We start from the raw sequence: 9951 nt of genomic DNA, 5'->3' as shown, positions 1-9951 counted from the left end.
ATAGTCTGTGAGCGGAAACCAAATTATGGAGTTATTATATGCGGACAATACAATTATTTTTACCAACTTTTACTTTAGAGAATACAACCGAAAAGGAATTAAGTCTGGTATAAAGATTCAGTTAGAAAATAGAAGTGTGTTTATCTATGTCATCTTAATACCACTGAATTGAATGATTCACATGAGCATTTGTTTTAACTGAGGGAATCTGAATTAGACTGTGGGTATTTAAAAGCTTTAGCAAAATAACAAAATTAAAGAAAATAGAAATTATTGGATTTAAGCAATTGACCTCTCTTGCAATATGCTAACTCCTTAAAGACATCAAAGTATTGTTTAATAGGATTGAAGAGCTGGAAGAAATTTTAGAAATCAATGGATCCAATCACATTCATTTTTTTTTTTTTAATTTTTTTTCAACGTTTATTTATTTTTGGGACAGAGAGAGACAGAGCATGAATGGGGGTGGGGCAGAGAGAGAGGGAGACACAGAATCGGAAACAGGCTCCAGGCTCTGAGCCATCAGCCCAGAGCCCGACGCGGGGCTCGAACTCACGAACCACGAGATCGTGACCTGGCTGAAGTCGGACGCTTAACCGACTGCGCCACCCAGGCGCCCCCAATCACATTCATTTTAAAGAAAACGAGAGCTGTAATAGTGAAATGGCAGATATGATCCTCAATTTCAGGCCATCAGGACAGTTATGATATAACCTCCTTTTTTCCACACCTTATTCCCTCAGGTATTGTTGTCAGTATTTGAGGCCTAACTTCTTGGGCAGTTTTGATACTTGTGGTGATCATGAGTTATGTTTATATCTTCTGCTGTACAAGGGCAGGAGTTTATATGTGTTTTATCATGATGTGTCCCTTGGCACATACGTCTTTGTGTAGCTAAGTGAGTCTTAAAGCAGGGAGATGGATTTGGAGAATGAGAACTTATAGTAGACTCATTTTCAGGACCCCAAAACTGTTCCGTAATGATATAAAGAGCCATCATAATTTTTACCTGGTGATTCTTTGAGGATTATGTTGTCTTTAGAGAAATCTTGCTCTTTCCTTAAATATGATGTGTCAGGGACTGTTAATTGAGACCTTTATGCCCATTTTTCTCCCCCCCTTTTTTTTTCAGCAGCAGGCAAAAGTGTATTAGAATAAAATATAAGACTAGAAAGGAAGAAGTGTAGGAAAGCTCTCTTTACAGAGAGGGGGGATTGGAAGTGAATATCCCACCCATTTTCCCTTCTCAATCTGATTATAATATCCTCTGTGTTTGCTAGGGCACAAGGAAAGATAAGTGTGTGTGTGTGTGTGTGTGTGTGTGTGTGTGTGTACACACAGGCATGTGTACACGTGTGTGCATCCATTTTCAAAGGATTAGTTACAAAAGAAATAATTGCAACACAATATGAATAAGTACGTGAAAACACCTTTAGAACCACAAAAGTAATCTTTAACTCATTACCTGGCAGGGATTTGAAGAAAGTCTTTACAAAACAGAAAGACTTTTTCTTCTGGCCTGTCACTTGTCTCCAATTTTTTGGTATTCTTCAAAGTGTGCTATCTTCCACACTAGCTACTGAGTTCCAGTATCTAAAACATTTACACATTTGAGAACTTAGTTTAACCTAAATGACTTCAGCTCAGGTTTATGCTGTGGGTCCTAGAGAATTTTAGCTCTCAGCTTTACATTCGTCTATCCAGTAAAAATTTCTTGCAGAAGTATTCACATTAAATACTTGCAGGCACTCTGAAAAAAATTGTATATACCAAACACATTTAGTTCCCTTTCTTTCTTTGTTTTCAGTTTTCATTACCAACTAATGAAAGTAAAATTTTATAAACTTACTCCTCTGAAACTTAGTGTAAGACAATGAACGTCATGTCTTTGGGAACTACCTATTATTATCCATATTAGTAATATAACTCTCTATATATTGATAATGTGAATAATTGGAGCAAAAATTTATTGAAAACTTTTTATGAACCAGCCATGGTGCATGCATCACCTCAGAAAAATATTGTTGCTGAGCTCCTGTCATTATCCTGACTTTATAAGTGGCTAATTAAAGCTTATAGATACTAAGTAATGTGCCCAAGATGACATGGCTAATAAGGTATTCTGTCAATATGAATCTAGAGCCCATATCACTAACCACAAGATACTGTTTTCTATCGTGCTTATCCACTTAGCAATCTTGAAATCCGTATTTTTCTGAAATATTTGACTTAAAGATGGCGAAAGTCTCCTGTCACCGGATAATGTCAGAAGTTTCACGTTATTTTGCTAGGAGGCAAGAGCAAGCATTTGTTGCTCTTTTCTTCCACCTCTGAACACGAGCAAGTTAGATTTTTAGAAAAGACCATGACAAATAACTGAATGTGGTCTGGATCAATAAAGCAGCTGCTGTAAAACAGCCTTGGGCCCTGGAATTTCTGCTAAACTATCAACATCTAATGTCAGAGTGTTCTTTGAAGGATGAAAGTCAGACTGATATCTTAAAAGTAATTTTCTTTTTGTGTGTCAGTGATTGAATTTGAGCCAGTTTTCCAAATTGTTTAATAAGACAACACAAACCGTGATTCCTCATATCTCCTGCAAATAAAGCAAATGATGATTCACAGAATTCTGAAGGTGTCTTAAGGGGGAGAAACATCCTAGTCAAACAATTACATATTTACATATTAGGAAAATTTCACATATAACCAAGTGGGATAAGACGTTGTTTTTAGGATTGGTTCTATTGAATTGTCTAATCATTGATTTTTACTATATGTGTGTGTGTGTTTACATATATGTATCTATGTATACACATATATATTTATATGTGTGTATATACATACACATACATATATACGTATATATGTATATATAGGCAATATATATGTATATCATATATGTATATTTATATATGCATATATATATGTGTGTATATATATGTATATGTATACACACACACACAAAACCTTTTGGTAAATTACATTAAAATATAAAAATAACATTATGGTTGCTAAAAATACCTTAAAAATATGAAGGCCAATTCTCATACAGTGGTAGGATAGGAGGTTTGAAGAGATAAAAGGACATAATAAGTTTATTTCTTTACTAGAGAGTGATATGTGATAGTAGAGAGCCATGAGCTGAATTCTCCATATTGCTGGATATGTGCTTTGTGATTGTGACAAGTCTATGATCACTAGTTTTCCCTTCCATAAAGAAGTTTCCCTTAAGATGCTTAAGAGTTCCTCAACTTCTAAACCATTTGGGGCTTCCTCTGGTGATCTTTTTATTTTGGTCCTCTTGGAATAGCAAAAAGAAAAAAAAAGGAAAAAAAAAGAAAAAAAAAAGTGCTTTATAAGTTGTTCTTCCTGTCAGTAAATTATAGAAACTATGTTTCCTTTTGTAAAGAAAACAAGATTCCAACCAAAATCACATGTGTTACTCCCATCATAACTGCCATTGCCTGAGGAAACAGTAGGAACGGGACATTGAAGTTTAGAATTTCTACCATTTTCCAGAGTGTACAACTGACCACTTCACATTTCAAATTTACTTTTTCAACCTCTCTCTTCCCATACTCTTTCTTAGTTATGATACTGTTGCTCTTCTGTGAATTTTCTCTATTAATATGTTATCTGAATTTTTAAGTAATGCAACTTTGATAATGTACTTCTACGTTATATACTATACTTCATAGTAAGCTTCTATTGTTGACCTCTACAGTGATTATACTGAAAAACATTCAGAAAAATGCAACTACATGATAAAGAGAGTTCTGAGTTAAGAACAATAAATTAAAAGGCATAAACATTTCTTGCTTTTGTACTGCTTACAGTAAATGCTTTTGAATAGTACGAAGAATGTCAGCATGCCCCTGGGCAAATATGGTGGGCACATAGACTGTTCCTGATTTGGGTGCTTAGAATTTAGCTTCCAAGTACCGTCCCCCTAAAGGGAATGAATAATGGATTCTTCGGTGAATGGCTGATTTTAGGTTGCTAAGAAATTTGAAGATGAACCTAGCAGAGCTTATGCTTAAAAGCAAGAAAGTGATAGCTTTTGTCCAAAGGACAGAAGAGACAACTTGAAAGGCCTAGCTAGCATTTACCAATGATGTGATTATCTGAGCATCAAAAAGAATAATAAATGCAAATAACTAAACACATACTATATCAATAAATCTCCATAAGTTCATGATGATTGTCAAATAAATGAGAGAAAGCCATATAAATGACAAGCAAATAAATCATTGGAAACTATTGGAAGTAATGAGGGCACCTAGAACTTATTCTATCCCTTTCATACTAACTGTATTTCAGGGAACCAAATAGTTTCAGCTGAGAAGTTATTTTCTTTACAGAAAAACTCAGGCTAACTTGTTAAAGAAATTGTAAAATTAGAAAATAACCATTTGCCACACTTAATTAAATAATTGATTCAAGCAATAACCATCAGTCGATTAACCATCAGATGAAAGGTTGAGGCAAAACTTGCAATGGAAGGATCAAGTGTTAGAATGTGAAAACATTCTAACCACCCAAGAAGTAACAGTGGGACTACAGACATTATTACTTGCCTCTGGATATGATGCAGTGTGATGCTCACAATACTACTCAGGAAGTATTTTTTCCCCAAATGTGAGGTCTGAATCTAGAGCTAATCTGGAGTTACAGGAAGCAGAAATGAGGATGTTAGAGAATCAAATTAAATGACACCAGAAGGAAATAAACAGAAAAAAATTAGAATATGATTCTTTCTACAGGACAATGGACACAATTTCTAGAATAAAGAAAAATAAATACATTAAGGATAAGGAGAAGGCTAAAATGCTTTGCTCTAGCCTAAAGGACTTAAGAGACACAACAACCAAATATAACGTGTAGACCTTGTTTCAGATTCTTGTTTGAACTGACGGCCAATTGCTAAAAAGCACAAACATGGAAATTTGATTATGGACTAATCTAAGATGATATCAGAATGATTTTAGTTTAGTTGGATACAATAATAAAACATAGTTATATTTTAAAAATCCATACTTTTAGTGCTACATAGCAAGGGTGAAATGACATAACGCTTGGGATTTATTTTAAATAGTTCATTAAAATGGATAATAGTTATAGAGAAAATAAGACATTTTGAAAATTGTTGTATTTTGGTAATGTCTTTATTGGGGATCATTTAACTATTAAACATGTAATTATTCTTCCTACTTTTAAGATATCTAAGTTTTTTTTTTCCTGAATAAAATTAATCAGTAGTACATTGAGTCGAGTTTGGAATCTCATGAAGGTAAAAGGCATGATTGCTTCTAAGAATCAATTCAAACCTGTACTTCCTTAATCTTGTATTTCTTTAAAAAACTAGAATTGAGTTCAAAATGTAATATGCTATGTCAAAAGTAGTTGGTACAATGACCATATACATCCAGAGGGTTAAAGATATTGAATATCACTGAATTTCATGCCTGTCTTATGCTATTAAAGCATAAAACTCCAAACTTAAAGAACTCTGCAGAACATCATTTCCCTGTAGTATGGTGTTTTTCTAAGCACCAATAACTCCTAGGATTATGGGCTCTTTCTACCAGGAGATAACTTTTTCTAGAACTTCTCCTAATCCCCTATGCATTAGTTTCCTATTTTCAGTTTTTACTGAAATGAAGTATCACAGGCTGGGTGGCTTAAACAACAAATTTTTTTTGCTCATAGTTCTAGAAGAGTCGAGAAGTCTAAGATCAAGAAATTGGCAATGTTGATTTCTTCAGAGGGCCTCTCTCTTTGGCTTGTAGGTGGTAGTCTTCCTCTGGTGTCTTTCTTCACATGGTCTTCCATTTGTGTTTGTGTCCTAATCTCTTACAAAAACACAAATCATATTGGATTAGAGCCCATTCTAAAGACCTCATTTTATTTGAATTACTTCTTTTTTTTAAAGTTTTTAAACATTTATTTGTTTATTGTGTGTGTATGTGTGATGAGAGAGAGAGAGAGAGAGAGAGAGAGAGAGAGAGAATCCCAAGTAGACTCTATGCTGTCAGTGCAGAGCCCAACACAGGGCTGGATTTTACTAACCATGAGATCATGACTTGAACTGAAATCAAGAGTCCAACATTTAAATGCCGGAGCCACCCAGGCGTCCCTTGAATCACTTCTTTAAAAGCTTATCTCCAATATAGTCACTCTCTCAGGTACTGGAGGTTAGGACTTCAACATATGAATTTGGTTGGGGAGACACAGTTCAGTGCATAAACCCCATTAGGGCCATAAATGCAAATTAAGCAAAATTTAAGAAAACTAAGGTATCTAGAATGATAGTTGACAGTGGCAGAAGGAAAAATGGGACTATTTAGGCAACAAAGAAAAGTATTGCCTAATAATAGAGATGGCCTTTGAACCCAGCCTTGGATCTTCTCAGACTCTATATGTGACAATCAGCAGGATAGATTTGTATTATCTATTCCATATGAGAAAAATCCCTTAAAGTTTGCAAGTTGACTATTGTACTATTTTACATTCAAATGCCCAGTGATCAGCTTATGATATAAGTTTAACTCTGCCTCTTTTATAATTCATCCATATTCCATTATACCTATCAGTACTTGCTCACAGTGTTGTAGACTTTTACATTTCTTGGGCTTTCATTGAAGAATTCATTTTGTTACTTCAAAGGATGCTGGATTATTCTTCTATCATGCCTCTGTTACCTGCACCCCATTGCACTGAGATGTTTTCTTAGCTACAGTTTTACTGGGAGATTTAAGGCAAGGTTCTAGGAGTGGGTATGTTTTTACTGTGAACAAACAAAATTCTCTTTCAGAAGTAGGTGAAGTATAAATGATAAGTCTAGCAACTGTAGAGTTTTCTGGATTTCTGAATTGACATGACCGATGATTCTGCATCAAGAGTGAATTTGGCAAAGCATCACTTTATTCTAGAATTTCCATTGCCTACATTTAATGAGACAAATGCTTGATGGGTTTGCTAATTTAAGTCTGAAGATTAATCGAGTACTTTGTGAAAGACTAATAAATATGTAAAAAGAAAATAAAAAAAAAAACTCTGAAAGCAAAGACTTCTCCATTTTAGCAGGAATAAATCTGTCTTCATCAGTAGCAATCACCAAGATTAATAGTAATTATAATCAATATACAAAAGACAGATTACATCTGACCGTTTATTTCACCCTTTTTTTAATTCAAAAATTATCAAGAGTCTGAGAAGAGAAAACTACTCCCTGTGAGGAAAGTGTTCCCCCATGTTAGGTAAATTAACTCTTCTAAGGTACTAAGGTATCATTTAGTAAATGGTTTGTTTTGTACATGAAATTATTCCATGCCCTTTAAATGCTCACTCACCTCTATGCTATGAAATACGTGCAGTTAGGCATCTTTTCACTTTCTTCCTTTGATAGAACTTTAATCTTTAAAATAGTCCTAAATTGTGTTTATTTTATTGAATAATTAAAAACAAACCAATCTAAAATATTCATATTCCATTTTAAGATTCAAAAATGTGTTTTTTACAACCCAACTAAAAATAAAAACCCCTTTGTATTTTTCTTTAATAGAAGTAAAACTTATTCTATAAATTACAGATAATTGTGGTTATGTCAATTCACATATTGTGGTCTGATATTGGAAATATTTTTACTAAAAAGCCTCTGACAAAATATGATTGATATAAAATCCTTTTTTAAAGTCTGGATTGATGTATTATAGTTGATAAAAATAAAATAATATTGTTTTTTCTACAAAGACAATAGTTCTTGATTGGTTATATAATTAAAACTCTTTCCTGGATCCTAATTTCTTCTAGGATCAGTCAAAAAATATTAAGATCTTATTAGGCCTTAAGTGATTTGCCCTGCTTAACTTTGTAAGAATTTAACGTCTAGTAATACCAACTCCTCCCTCAAACTGCATATTAATTCATTTTGATACAACAAATAACTTCTTTAACCGTTCATGTGATAACAGTGGTTAAAAAGAAAGCTGATCCAGGGAGTTTAAAGTTTAGCAAGTGCCTTGCAATATAGTTATTGAATTTCTTTTAGTTCATCAAACACATTGAGTATTCATGTCTCTCTGCCACCCCCTTTAAATCTTGGGGCTTCACAAATACTTTCTTCTCCCTAGAACACTTTTTCTCTATTCTTTCCCCCAACCCTTCAGTCTATTTCATCTAGGTAAGTACTATTCAGCCTGCATGACTTTGTGTGAATTTTATATCTTCAGAATAAATACTTCACAGACCTCCCCTTCCCACTCCACTTCTATGAACCGTTCTGTTATTAGCACACTTACCATGTGTGCCTCAATCACAACAGATCCTCTATCCTTCCTTAATACTTACCAAACTGGAGATTACTACCAGCAAGAGAGAATCTTCTAAGTTCAAGGACTTTGTTTATCTTGTTTCCTATTTTATTCCTATCATCTAGCAAAATACCTGGGACATAATGGCTGTTGCTAAATATTTACAATATATATTTGGTGAACTCTGTGACAAACACGTGAGGCATGTATTATAAGATAAAATCGAGTGACCATTTCTTCCTTTGATAAGTCTGAAAGATGAGCACCGATGACTTTGTAATAAGGGCACAAGGTGCACCAAATACCAGCTGTGCTGTCATTTTTGGAATCATTTCACTTCCTTAGAACATCTAGGTTCTTCCTGAAGTAATGGGGAAGTCATTATTTTTTGAAACCATCCCCTCCATTACAACCTCAATTGTCCTGTAGTCGTGGTCAACCATGAACAACCATCTACTTCTTCATTATTTTCACCTCTTTGTCCTGGACCTGACATGAGAAGCTCACCAGAATTCTAATCCTTTTTCTGATAGAAAGATGGTCATATATCTGAAGGCACTGATCATACTCTTCCTTTCCTTCTTCCCAAATCCTTTCTTCTTAAGAAAAGGTACGTGAGGTTTCTAAAGGAGTCCTTATATGGTGTGGCTTCCAAATTTTCTACATCTTAGTTCTCTCCCTTTAAAGGTACTCTAATTTTTTAGGGGTGCCTGGGTGGCTCAGTCGGTTAAGCACCCAACTTCAGCTCAGGTCATGATCTCATGGTTTGTGGGTTCAGGCCCCATGTCTGGCTCTGTGCTGACAGCTCAGAGCCTGGAGATTGCATTGGATTCTGTGTCTCCCTCTCTCTCTGCCCCTCCCCCGTTCATGCTTTTTCTCTGTCTCTGTCTCTGTCTCTGTCTCTGTCTCTGTCTCTCTCTCAAAAATGAATAAATATTAAAAATTTTTTTAAAAAGGACTACTCTAATTTTTCACTGTTCCATTTACATGGAATTAAATATTACTTCTCATCTGGATGACAATTTTTACTGATTATCTCATTTTAATACCTTTCAGTGGCTGCTTTATATGAATGGTTTATCCTAAGCTTGAGGAAAGCCAAAAGCTCTAGGTCATCTTAATCTGATGGCAATCTGGTACATTTCTCCCCATGTTTTAGAGTCTTCATTGAAATCAGTACTATGGTTATCAAGACCATAGATTTGGTGTGTAGAAGAGATTTCCTGAAGGAAACTGCATTTTGTAGTGTCCAAGGCAATGGTGACTTACAGAGAAAATCTGGATGTCATCACTCTGACTGCAGGGTATAAAAAAGACCAAGAAACAGTAGGGCAGTGTTGACCTTTAGACTACAGCATAAGTCTACTGAAGAGAAATGTGCTTCTTGGTCTCTCATTCTAGCAAAATATCGCATGCAGGCTGGAGAGTCTTTGCTCAGAACAGCGTGTCTTCTGTTTAAACGACAGGCTCTTTGCTCCCACTTTCAGACTCTGGAAATTCATATCATTTCTTATAGCAAGAATATGGAAAACACAGTGTTCTGACACCATTTTACAGCTATTCTGTACTTTTTAATTTTTGTTAAGTGCATTTTAAAATTAAAAGGAAATCTTTAGGACTCCAATTGAGTTTTAGCAAT

This window comes from Herpailurus yagouaroundi, unplaced genomic scaffold (genome assembly GCF_014898765.1).
Source record: "Herpailurus yagouaroundi ecotype Mexico unplaced genomic scaffold, PumYag 209, whole genome shotgun sequence".
Taxonomy (NCBI): Eukaryota; Metazoa; Chordata; class Mammalia; order Carnivora; family Felidae; genus Herpailurus; species Herpailurus yagouaroundi.
Note: the sequence above shows the minus strand (reverse complement) of the source record.